At 42.2% G+C, this 11,452-nt stretch overlaps 1 long non-coding RNA gene across 1 annotated transcript in view; it reads right to left on the bottom strand.

Annotated features, from left to right (window-relative positions):
- Positions 1-634: 634 nt before the first annotated feature.
- The window catches only part of LOC102556364 (uncharacterized), a 30,078-nt gene continuing 19,260 nt past the window's right edge, over positions 635-11,452 (bottom strand). Inside the window, exon 4 of the long non-coding RNA XR_015643515.1 lies at positions 635-3,488. This is a non-coding gene — a long non-coding RNA (uncharacterized LOC102556364). The remainder of the gene's footprint in view (positions 3,489-11,452) is intronic.

Raw genomic sequence — 11,452 nt, 5'->3', positions numbered from 1 at the left:
TAATACTATTCTTGACAGGATCAAAGCACAAAATAAAATAATGAGCATGTTTCATGTGATGTTTGAATGCATTGACAATGGGGAGTAACAGTAAATGATGAGGGAAAACGGGCATAATTTAATAGTTGAACATGAAATTAGCGTCTATGAGGACTTTGCTTCAATACCCAGCATCAAGAAACATTCTGTGTTCATTTGTTCATTTGTTTGTTTAAGCTGCAAGTAGAGTTGAGTGAGAGCTATAATTAAAATGCCATCATATAAAATACCTTTTTGTGCCAGGAGAGGTAGCTGATGCCCATATTCCCAATACTTGGGAAGTGGAGGCAAGAAGATTAGAAATTCAAGGCCAAGGTCATCCTGAGAACAGGAGGTTCTAAAATAAGAGAAAAACAAACCTTCTTTGTTGTTCTAGAAGTTAAATGGAAATAGTGATGACTATCTATAAGTCAAGGTGACAACTTCCCCCAGTTTTTGGAGAATAAAACCCGATTTCCTTTCATTTATCAAGGAGCAAGAATATATAGTGGATAATTAGATAAACTTCTCCTCTGTCATTTTATAATCAATAACATCTTTAAAATCTACTTTCATGATAATGTCTTCTAATAAAATGCATCAGGAGAGGCTGTTTCATGGGCTATAACTTTATAGACAATGAGGTTAATCAGAGTGGGTACATTTTCAAAACTGATTATGACTTCTCCAGTCTCCAAGGTCAAAAGACAAAAATCAAACATAAAATTTTGGTTTTAAATGACATCATAAAGACAATTTCTAGCCTTCTCTCTTTCCATTATTATATCCAACCTTTTCAAATCAAGAACTAGCCTTCTAGTTCTTGTGAGTGCATTAATGAAGTTGTAACTCCTGCGGAAGAACTTCAGCCCATTGCTGATGAAACCACCCACAGCCACATGAGCTGAAAGTTTGACTTCTAAAGGCCCAGGGCACCTACTGTCTGACACACTCTTAGTTTTTTGAATATTTTAAAGACAAGGGGAATAGACACTTCAAAAATAACAGATTCTGCTTTGCATGAAAATATAATATGTTTCCATCTTAATGATGTAAAAGAATAGCTTGTTATCACAGTGCATCTGAAGGAAAAAAACAAATTACACATGCAAATGTTTTTGGGCTAATTAATTCAATTCTGAAGATAAAATTGGGACAGTGCATAATTGTGAGCAGATTCCTAATAAGATCTGGATTCTAGCAATTTTTAACCAAGGTACAGAGCATATATTTCCAGGAGGGGCAGCTTCTTACAAAACCCTATTCCCTAATTCATTCCAGGTTTGCAGAAAAGCCTCAAAATGCTCATGAGATATGTGTCTCATCATGCCTATTCTGTAGGAAACTTGGGGTCAAAATTTAGACTGAATAAGTAGAAATTCTAGTTACATTATGCAAGTTACAATGCCACCCAGGAAACTGCAATTCATCAGCAATGGTGATTCATCAACAATGGTTATCCTGTGTCAGTTCTACAAACTGGTCTGATTCTGACTGTGAAAACTCCAACCGACTTTAACTTACTGGGGAGAAAGAACATGGGTCTATTGCCACACCGACATACATTGGAATAATTAATCTTTCGGTAATTTGCTTGTGAGAAAAGAAAGCACTAACACCCTTAATATAACCTCAAGTTTTTATCTATAAAGTGAGATTGAAAATATCCATGCTCCAGTTTGTGTGGTCAGTTCTGATGAGAATGATAACCCACCCCCAAAATGTTTGTGTTTGGGGAAAAGGAAAAAGAAAAAGAAAGAAAAAAGTCTTCACAACCCCAGCTGCCTTTTATGTGCATTCAGTCCTAAAAAGAAGAATTCTTTTGTCCTGTCATGAGACCAAAACTCTGCTAAAAAATCACAAAAGCCTTGAGAAATTCTTTTGGCTTCCGCTAGACAAGTTGATTAAGCTTTCACATTCTGGATCCAGGAATTTAGAAGCACCCTGGATTGCATTGTAAATAAACTATCTCAGAGCTGGTTATAAGAGGACTGCCCCAAAACATTTGTGTTTGTCCCTTCTAGAGACTCTGATTCTATGCTACAACATCCTGGATTTTAAAAAGTAGCAAGAATGTCCCGCTCATGGGACACTGAATCCTTTCAACCCAGCAGAGAAGAAGAAAGAGGAAGAGGAGGAGGAGGAGGAGGAGGAAGAGGAAGAAGAAGAGGAGGAGAAAGAGGAGGAGGAGGAGGAAAACATCTGTTTCTTTCTGCCCCAGTTAATGAATGAGTAGCCTAGAATGGGGCAAAGAGTAATAGAAAAGAGCTGTAATACACAGGTGTGCCTGGGCTGGCACTATAGCATAGGAATCTTCACCAGAGGACATAAAGCTGTGTGTCCTTCCCTACGGTGTAGTAACATTAAGGGAGAACTCTAAGGGAAATTTTTAATATCCCATCCTGTCAATTCCCTACCTGTCCAAACAGATGAATATTTATAATTATCATTATAGCAGTGATAGCATTTATGCATAGACTTACCAGATATAGCATAGCATAGTACATGGATTACCCTCATACAGTGGCCCTACGAAATGAGTGAAATTGAGGCACAATGTTAAAATAACTTTCCTGAGGACAACCAGCCATTAAAACAGAGCCAATATTGGAACTCGGCCTGGTAGCCACAGAGCCCAGAATGCAATCCTCTGTCATTGCTGTGTTCTTAGTTAGAGAAGGTGAAAGATTTTTAAAGGACTCTTTTAGTACAATGGGAGGCTGATTTCTGGTACAGAGAGCTGGCGATGTCCTCCATGATGCAGAGCTCCGAATACAATGACCAATATATCATGAATTAACAGAAAGGACTTGCTTGTAAGCCACACCTGTTCTTACTTGTATCACATGACTTCAGCCCTAATGGGAAGTTAGAAGAAGACATGGGAGAAGAGACGTCAAGAGCGCAACCAGCCCCGGTTCTAGGTCTCCATGTGTACAGGCAAGGCTGGGATTGCTGAGTTCCAGGTGTCTCCTTTTCTCCAAATGCTGATATCCACAGCCCCACCCATGTAGAAGTGTAGAGAGGAAGCAAAGCACGTCATCTTTGTGGGCTTTTTTTTTTTACCCTTTTAATTCCTTTTTTCATCTTTTATCACAAGTTCCTTGGTAATTTTCCGATTTCAAAGGAAATATTTGGAAGGATATCTGAGGACTGAATGTGTTCATGTTTTACACCAAATGCTTTCAACATGAGAATCCGCCCAGTCGTATCTAATAAAAATATCCTTCCTGAGCTGGTACCAGGAGGTTTCATTAAAATAGCAGTCGATAAGCAGAGCTGACTTGGCACCAAGGAAAAAAATCACAGGCGTATCAGGCCTTTGGAATTCAAGAGAAGCTGAATCCAGGCCTTTTTTAGATGTTTCAGGACCACATTCTGGGTGTTGCCTGATCAGATGCTGAGGAACATGCTGAAGGGGAGGGGAAAAAATATCTTTGCATCCCATTTCAGGTTCATGGCTGAGGCTTCTGTAACAAAAGACAGATTAAGAGGAGAAAAGCATACAGGTTTGTTTAACATGTTATATGACAAAGGAGACTTAGAAATGAAGCAGCAAAGCCCCCGAGAAGCCTGTGTGTTTTGATGCTTGTTGGATGAAGAGGTAGATTGAATGGCAACACAATAGGAGGCATTTGGCAAAGCCTCTGTGTTCCTAATCATCTCTGTAATCCTGTGTCTTCAGAGGTGAAGATGCTGTTAGCCTCAAGATCCAGGACAAGGGGAAGCTAAGCATGATCTTCCTGATTCTGGTGTGTTCCTTAATGCCATCCATATTTGAAGGTAGCATGTCATGAACCCTAACTATTCGTAAGATCCAAAGTGTATTTAATTGTTGCTTTGAGAGAAGTGTTGGAGATTAGTATTTAAACTCTCCATCATGCCCAAATAGGGAAACCTGAAATGGACCACTGCCAACATCCCAGAACTAAAGATTTCTTCCTCTGCTGAGCTGAAGCCTAGATGAGCTCTCCAAGGACTTTCTTCCCAATTCTTCATTGTCTTAACACAATTGCCCACTCACCAAAAAGGCTGAACTGCTACTACTGGCTTGACATCCCAGTCAGTTGAAAGGTCGATGAAGGACTACCAGTTTGAGATTAACCTGGATAACTCAGGAAGGCTCTCTGGAAATACTTTTAAATGTGTGTGTGTGTGTGTGTGTGTGTGTGTGAGAGAGAGAGAGAGAGAGAGAGAGAGAGAGAGAGAGAGAGAGAGAGAGAGGGGAGTGTGTGTGCATGGAAGCACATGGTACAGCATGCAGGCAGAGGTCAAAAGACAACTTTGTGGAGATGGTTTTGTCCTTCTGCCTTTACATGGGTTCCAGAGATAGAATTCAGTTCTTGAGGCTTGTACAAGTGCTTTCACTTACTCACCAGCCCTTAAAAAACATTTTTTTAGTAGCGGCAGGTATAACTCACTGGTAGAATACTTGCTTAGTGTGTATAAAGCCCTAGGATCAATCCCTAACACCACACACACATACCCTAGATCAGAAGCCTGAACAAACGATTCCTAATATGTTATTATAACTTTCAGCTACATAGTGCTTTTCCACAACTGGGTCCTATACAAGGTGCTAGAGATATTCAATATGGAGGTAGGACCTATATGCAATGTGAGGCAGGAAGCCATTACTGCCAGAAGAGTTTGAGAAGAAGTAATCGTTACCAGCTGGAGAAGCACGAAGGGCTTCCTGGAGGAAGTGGAAACCAGGCTCGAAAGCAGGTGTAATGCGGGCATGACAAACGGGAGTGTCATACTTGGACAGGTAAGGAGCATGAGGTATGAAAGCCAAGGGTCATGAGGGCATTCCAAAAAATTCAATCTTCCAGGGTTAAAGCTGTGTAGAAGAAATGAGCAGCAAACGGAGACCCCTAGTGACTGGTCTGCTTTCTGTGGGTGATGTTGCACATAACCCAGGATCTGAGCTGAGATCCTTCATAGGACTGTTTACTTCTCATTCTACCTCCGTCGTCTGGCACAGCAAATACTTCAGGCTTCTGTAAAGGCAGTAGTTATTGAAAGCCCAGAATTGAAACCCTAGAAATCAAAAGCATCCTTGAACCCCCATTCCCATTCATCCCATTCACATTCTGATGTCTGCACAAGGCACACTTCTCAACCTGATCCGCTTTTCTCTCTTCTCTACCTTTGGTACTTCCAAACACTGAACTCAAGTATCACCTTATCTGTGAAGAAAGGCTGCTTCTGCCTGGCCATCTGGCAGCTCAGACTGCGGCGTCTCTCCTTGGAATACCTATACACTGCCATGCCAGCCAGCCAGCCCTTGTCACACTGTGTTCAGTTTATCTTAAGTAAAAGTAACAATGATAAAGACAGTGTCCTGAGCACTCAGAAAACATTGGCTTTCCCTATACCACTCCACTATTACCTCAAATAGTCTAGGACAGTTATAGACTGGGACATTTTCTATAATAAAGGGCATGTACCAGGAGCCATGACAACTGGGTTTGCCTTCCATGTCGGACACTTAATTATGTGACTTAGATAATTTACTAGCCTCTCTGGGCCTTGATATTTCTCATCTGAAATATGGGGTATCAACAAGAACCATATCATGGGTATTATTATCATCACTGTGAATCCTGTGGGGAAATAGAGGCCCTAGAATAACACAGATTTCTTGTAATGCAACATGCATATGCTGTAAGTGTTCTGTGTGTAGAAATGTTTATTCTAACTTTCTCATTGCATTTATTCTGCGTGTGTGTGTGCGCGCGCGCACGCACGTGCTCAGGCATGTGCATGTTGTGAATGAGTGTGAATGTACCACAGTGAATACCTGAAGGCCAGAGAATAATTCTCAGGGGTCAGTTTTCTTCTTCCTGTCATTCCAGTGATGGGGAGCCAACTCAGTTCATCAGGCTTTTAGTAAGCATCTTTACCCGCAGAGCCATCTTCCAGGCCCTGGGAGTGTTTATTTTATTATGTTTATTTTTAAACTTATAGTTTTCTGTGCCTAGCAGCTATCTTGAACACACGTGGGCAAGTTCCCCAAGGTCCCTTCTAGCCTCCAGCATTTTTTCAGTCCCAGCTGCCATTCTGTGTCCTCAGAATCCCTGGGGAACTTTGAATGTCATGTGCTGTCCCAGTATACAGGCCACCCGCTATCAAGGCTTCTCCAATTCAGGAGCAGAATTTGCTAGGGAACACCCAGTCTTCACACACCTCAAATAACACCTGAAACTGAGGGGTAGGAGAACTTGATCTTTCAAAACATTCAACTCTTTTTGTTACTGTTATTTCCAGAATATGAATTGGATCTTTAAGAAAAGAGAGAGAGAGAGAGAGAGAGAGAGAGAGAGAGAGAGAGAGAGAGAGAGAGAGAAGTAACCAATCTGTTTTGTGCCAGAGCTGTCTGGTCTCTTGGTCTCTCCAAACACTTAATCCAGCAGCTCTCATTGTCTGGGAACAGGCTGAAAGCAGAGCTCCTCTAGGCTTCTGGGCCCCCTCCCTTTTCCTGAACTTTGAGAGAACAAAGAGATTTACCAGGCAAGGATCTCAACTACAAGGTGCTAATGATTGGAATCACATGTTTGGGGGCTTGGACAAGTGTTCGCTAAGTCAGAAGGCATTCAGAAGGGGGAGGGGAACAGCCAGAAAAGAGAAAAGCAGTGGAGGTCCAGGAGCTAGGATCTGCCAGCCAGGAACTCTGTACCAAGAAGAGCCAGGACAGAACCTGGAGCCAGAAATTCTCCCAGGCATCTCAAGGCACATAGAGCACTCCTTGACAAGTGTATCTTTCAGGAAGGATGACCTCCTTTTGTCTGCCATTGCTGACAGGTTCTCACTTCTCAACATACCAGGAGGCTCCACAGAGTCCCGCACCTTTCTGTGCTGTGTCTCAGTGTGCTGAAGATGTTTTAGGGATTGCTGAGAATGGCAGAGCACAAACTAGCAGGACACTGTTTAGAGTGAACACCACCTGCCCTTAGAGCTTTTTAATATTTAGGTGATTCAGCCGGGAGTACCCACTGCTGGTGTAGCAGACTTACAAAGGGTTACGAGATTGGCAGTTCCATTGAGTTCCAGAATGCTGCTAGATCAGGGGCTGTCCTTTGAGAACCTCTGTTCTGTACATCAAAGTCTCGAGATGACTATACAATTAATCAACCAGATCCTGTAATGGTATCAAGTCTCAGACCCCAAGAAAGAGGAAACCACATAAGCAATGAATAGATGATTTGTGGCCCCAAGAAAGGCTGCATCCTCAAATGTATATCTCAGCATGTTTGCGTCAGAACAGAAACATGCAGGTCTTACTTTTAAATCTCTATAAAGCCTAGTTGGAAGAGGAGGTGAGAGGTACAGGGGGATAAACCAGCTGGTAACGTGCTAGCCCCACAAGCATGAGGGCCTAGACGAAGATCCCAGCCAGGTGCAGTGCAGAGCTGTAATCTCAATACTGCGGAGGCAGAGACTAGAAGAGACAAAAAGATCCCTGGGACTTGCTAGCCATTATAGCCCAAACTGAGTCACAGGTTCAGAGAGAGACCTTGTTTCAAAACAAAGGTAGGGAGGGATTGACAAAGACATAGGATGTCTACCTCTGGCCTCAGCTTGTATACACACACAAACATAAGTTCATGCATGCTCATGCATACACACTTGTATGTACGCCACACATACACAAAGAGGGAGAGGGAGAGGGAGAGGAAACAGCACTGTGAAAAAGTGTAATGACAAGCGGGTAAAGAGGAGGTTTTTAAGGCATGGTGCATGCATGTTGCAAACTCACCTCCTGGTAAAAGTTTCCTAAACCCTGTTAGCCTCTGTCTCTTCACTTAAAAAATACGGAGCAAGCCTACTAAAAGCCACGTACTCAGAATCTCATATCAAGCTTTGTCACCGGAGCTACTTTTAAAAAGCCCTGTGAACATACCTAACCCAACTGTTTTGCCCTAGCCTCCATGTCTTGCTGTGGTGCTGCTATTGCTTACAAGCTACGACAAGGGATTGGATGCTTTCAAGTTCACTGAACTAAATAAATGGCATCTACAGCATTAATAGATTTCCTATGGAGCAGAAAGAGATCACCAAGATTTCATCTGTGTACCCAACTGCCCACACCCCAGCCAGCAAGGGCACATGTGTGACAGTTTAACTAAGCTATGCCTAGTCTCTGGCATTCTCACTGACGTAGCTGCCTGCACTGCCAGAAAGACACCTGTTTCAGTGGACCCTTACTGTGGGAAGTGTCTTGTCACTTTATAGATAAGAACTGGAGCAGGGGGTACTTCTGGCGAATTTCAAAACATAACCTTTGGAAAGGGGAGTTCACCTCAAGTTGTCAGAACAAATAGATCCCCAAACAGTTCTACCTGGAAGAAATATAAAGAAGGTTTTGTTCAATCGTGGTGATTTTTCTTTCTCTTCTGCAGGTTGATAGTGGATGTCTCAGGACTGAGTCCCTCAGGACTCTGCTCGGGGAAGTGTTAAAAAGAGAGGAGCATTTGCAGAGTGGAATCTGGAGCACGTTCTGTCCACTAACTGTCTGAAATTCTCAGTGAGGAAGTTAAAGCCCCCTGTGTGGTCTTGAAATAATCAAATCAATGGCCAGATACTTCCAAAGTCACCTAGGAGCAGCATCTGTAAAAGAGTAAGACTGCTCCCACAGGCAGCCAGCTGGGCTCTAAGTCATCCCATTATCCCAAGCAAGAGATCAAAGGCACATTGTGGTCTCCAACTGCTCAGAAACACCAACAAGGGGCTGCTATGTCCAGATCCAAACTGCAGAGGTCAATAGAGGTGTTAGAGCAGCCAATGCCTAGTATCACATCATCACCAACAGTAGTTGAGCATGCTGAGAAGAACTGAGGAGGTCCAGAACATGTTTTCAACCATCAGGAAAAGAAACATCCTTTCCAAAAACATATGTGACCAAGTTAAGGTGCTTACAATTAAACCAGGTGTATCTACCCTTCGTGGAAGGTTCTGTTCTGCGGTCTTAAATGTGGAGGTTCTCAAAATGGTAGTGTTGTCAACATCTGGTAGGGGTTATCTCTGAACCAAACAGCCACACTCAGACCACAAGGCCGTTAGTCCAATGTTGCTCCATTCCTTTTTCTCCTCCTCAAACAAATCACAAGGCAATCTAGAACTTATCTCTTTGTCCTTATCCAATATAAGCTAGATTTTGAATTTTTCCAGGTAGTCTCTGACCGCAGCAAAACTTGCACTGAGAATCTGCTGTAGTGGTCTGTGTATACTTATGGGTCAGAGGTCATTAGCTTTTAGCAGGAGTGTCTTGCCTGGTGTGATAGGCTGAGTAATGGTCCCCACATTATCTACATCCTCATCACAAGGACTTATAAATCTCTCCTTAAATGGCAAAAGGAATTTTATAGGTGTGATTACATTAAAGCTTTTGTAATGGGGAATTATTTTTACTCTCAAGGTGTTCAAGAAAGTGATGTATCTTAATAAAACAAAGGCAGAAGAAATGGAACTGCAGACACAAAAGAAAGCAAGTGGTATGACAGCCACAGCCAGATGCTGTGCCTTGCAGATCAAGGAATAGCCAGAACTAGGGCAGGCATGTGGCCAGCTCTGGATGCTGGAGAAGGAAGGGAACTGATTTGCCACTATAGCCTTCATAAAGAACCAGGTCTTTGATTTTAGCTTGGCAAACCTAGTTTTAGACTTCTACTTTCTAACTGGAAAAGCATAAATGTGCATTGTTTTCAGACACCAAATTTAGAGATACTTGTTATAGCAGCAGCATGAAACTAATACAATTAGACAGTACCCTGTTGCTCATGTATTTCTCTATTTCCTTTTGATGTTGTTTCCACTGAAGCCCCAAGACCCTACTGGTCTCCTATACTGATTGATTTAGCCCACAAGTGACAGCCCCCAGTTGACATCAACAGAGGCTCACACCAGGCAGGAAAGGGCTACAATGTCTATATCCAAGCTTTTAAAGTGTAGGAAATATGCACTACATGACATTGACTGAGGAATTCAATAACTCAGAGCACAGGAAATGCCATCTCAGTGAGCTTTGACTTTACACCCATGTTTTTTTTTTGTTTTTTTTTTTTTTGGTTTGGTTTTTTGGTTTGTTTGTTTGTTTGTTTGTTTTTCATCTTTATTAACTTGAGTATTTCTTATTTATATTTAGATTGTTATTCCCCTTCCCGATTTCCGGGCCAACATCCCCCTCCCCCCTCCCATTCTAGATGGGTGTTCCCCTCCCCATCCTCCCTCCATTACAACCCTACTCCCAACAATCACGTTCACTGGGGGTTCAGTCTTGGCAGAACCAAGGGCTTCCCCTTCCACTGGTGCCCTTACTAGGCTATTCATAGCTACCTATGAGGTTGGAGCCCAGGGTCAGTCCATGTATAGTCTTTAGGTAGTGGCTTAGTCCCTGGAAGCTCTGGTTGGTTGGCATTGTTGTTCATATGGGGTCTCAAGCCCTTTGAGCTCTTTCAGTCCTTTCTCTAATTCCTTCAACGGGGGTCCCGTTCTCAGTTCAGTGGTTTTATGATGACATTCACCTATGTATTTGTTATATTCTGGCTGTGTCTCTCAGGAGAGATCTACATCCAGTTCCTGTTGGCCTGCACTTCTTTGCTTCATCCATCTTATCTAGTTTTACACCCATGTTTTTAACAGCAGGAATTTTCATATATTCTAAATGAAGACAACAAAAACTTTGGAAGACTTAGGTGACAATCAAATCAAATGAATTGTATTAGTAGCTAGCCTGATTAACTTCTATTCATAGACTATGACATATATGAGTTGCTACAAGGCAGAACACAAAGCATCCCTTTGCCACAGGTCATGTTTATGATACCCACTGTACAGATAATGAAAACTGAGTTCTAGAAATATTTGAAAATTTAGGCAAGGTGACATGGCTAATCTAGGTCTTACAGGTGATTGAGATGTAAGTAAAAACTTCACAGCTCGATTTCAGAGACTCTCTCCTTTACTATCTCATGTCACTTCCCTAGGTACAGTGGTATACAATGATCAGAGACATTGCAGGTCCATTGGATCCAGAGATGGTGTCATCTCTTTTGCCTGTTGTTGCTCTAGCTGGTGCTATGTCATTCCCCAGGCTTTAACCACTGAGAATCATATTCTCTCAGTTTAGAACGCATTAACAAGAACCAAAACTGGGAATAGATGTGAGTCACCTCCAAGTCCTGTGTTCTAAAATACAATCACCCAACCAGCCATGGTTTAACTGGAGTTTTCTTCTTTTTATACCATTTCTTTGGTAGACATCTATTAAATCCTTGCTACTATATGCTAACCTATGGATCTGGAGTCATAAAGAAGGTAGCTCTCTCACATTTCAAAGTACCCAAGATTCAACTAAGTGTGGTAGCTCACACATTTAGTCTCAATTCTCCATGTTAAATTAGAAGGATCTAGAGTTCAAGGCCACTCTCAA

The sequence above is a fragment of the Rattus norvegicus genome, chromosome 19 (assembly GCF_021556685.1).
Source record: "Rattus norvegicus strain SHRSP/BbbUtx chromosome 19, alternate assembly SHRSP_T2T, whole genome shotgun sequence".
NCBI classification, from domain to species: domain Eukaryota; kingdom Metazoa; phylum Chordata; class Mammalia; order Rodentia; family Muridae; genus Rattus; species Rattus norvegicus.
This window is presented reverse-complemented; position numbering and strand designations above follow the sequence as displayed.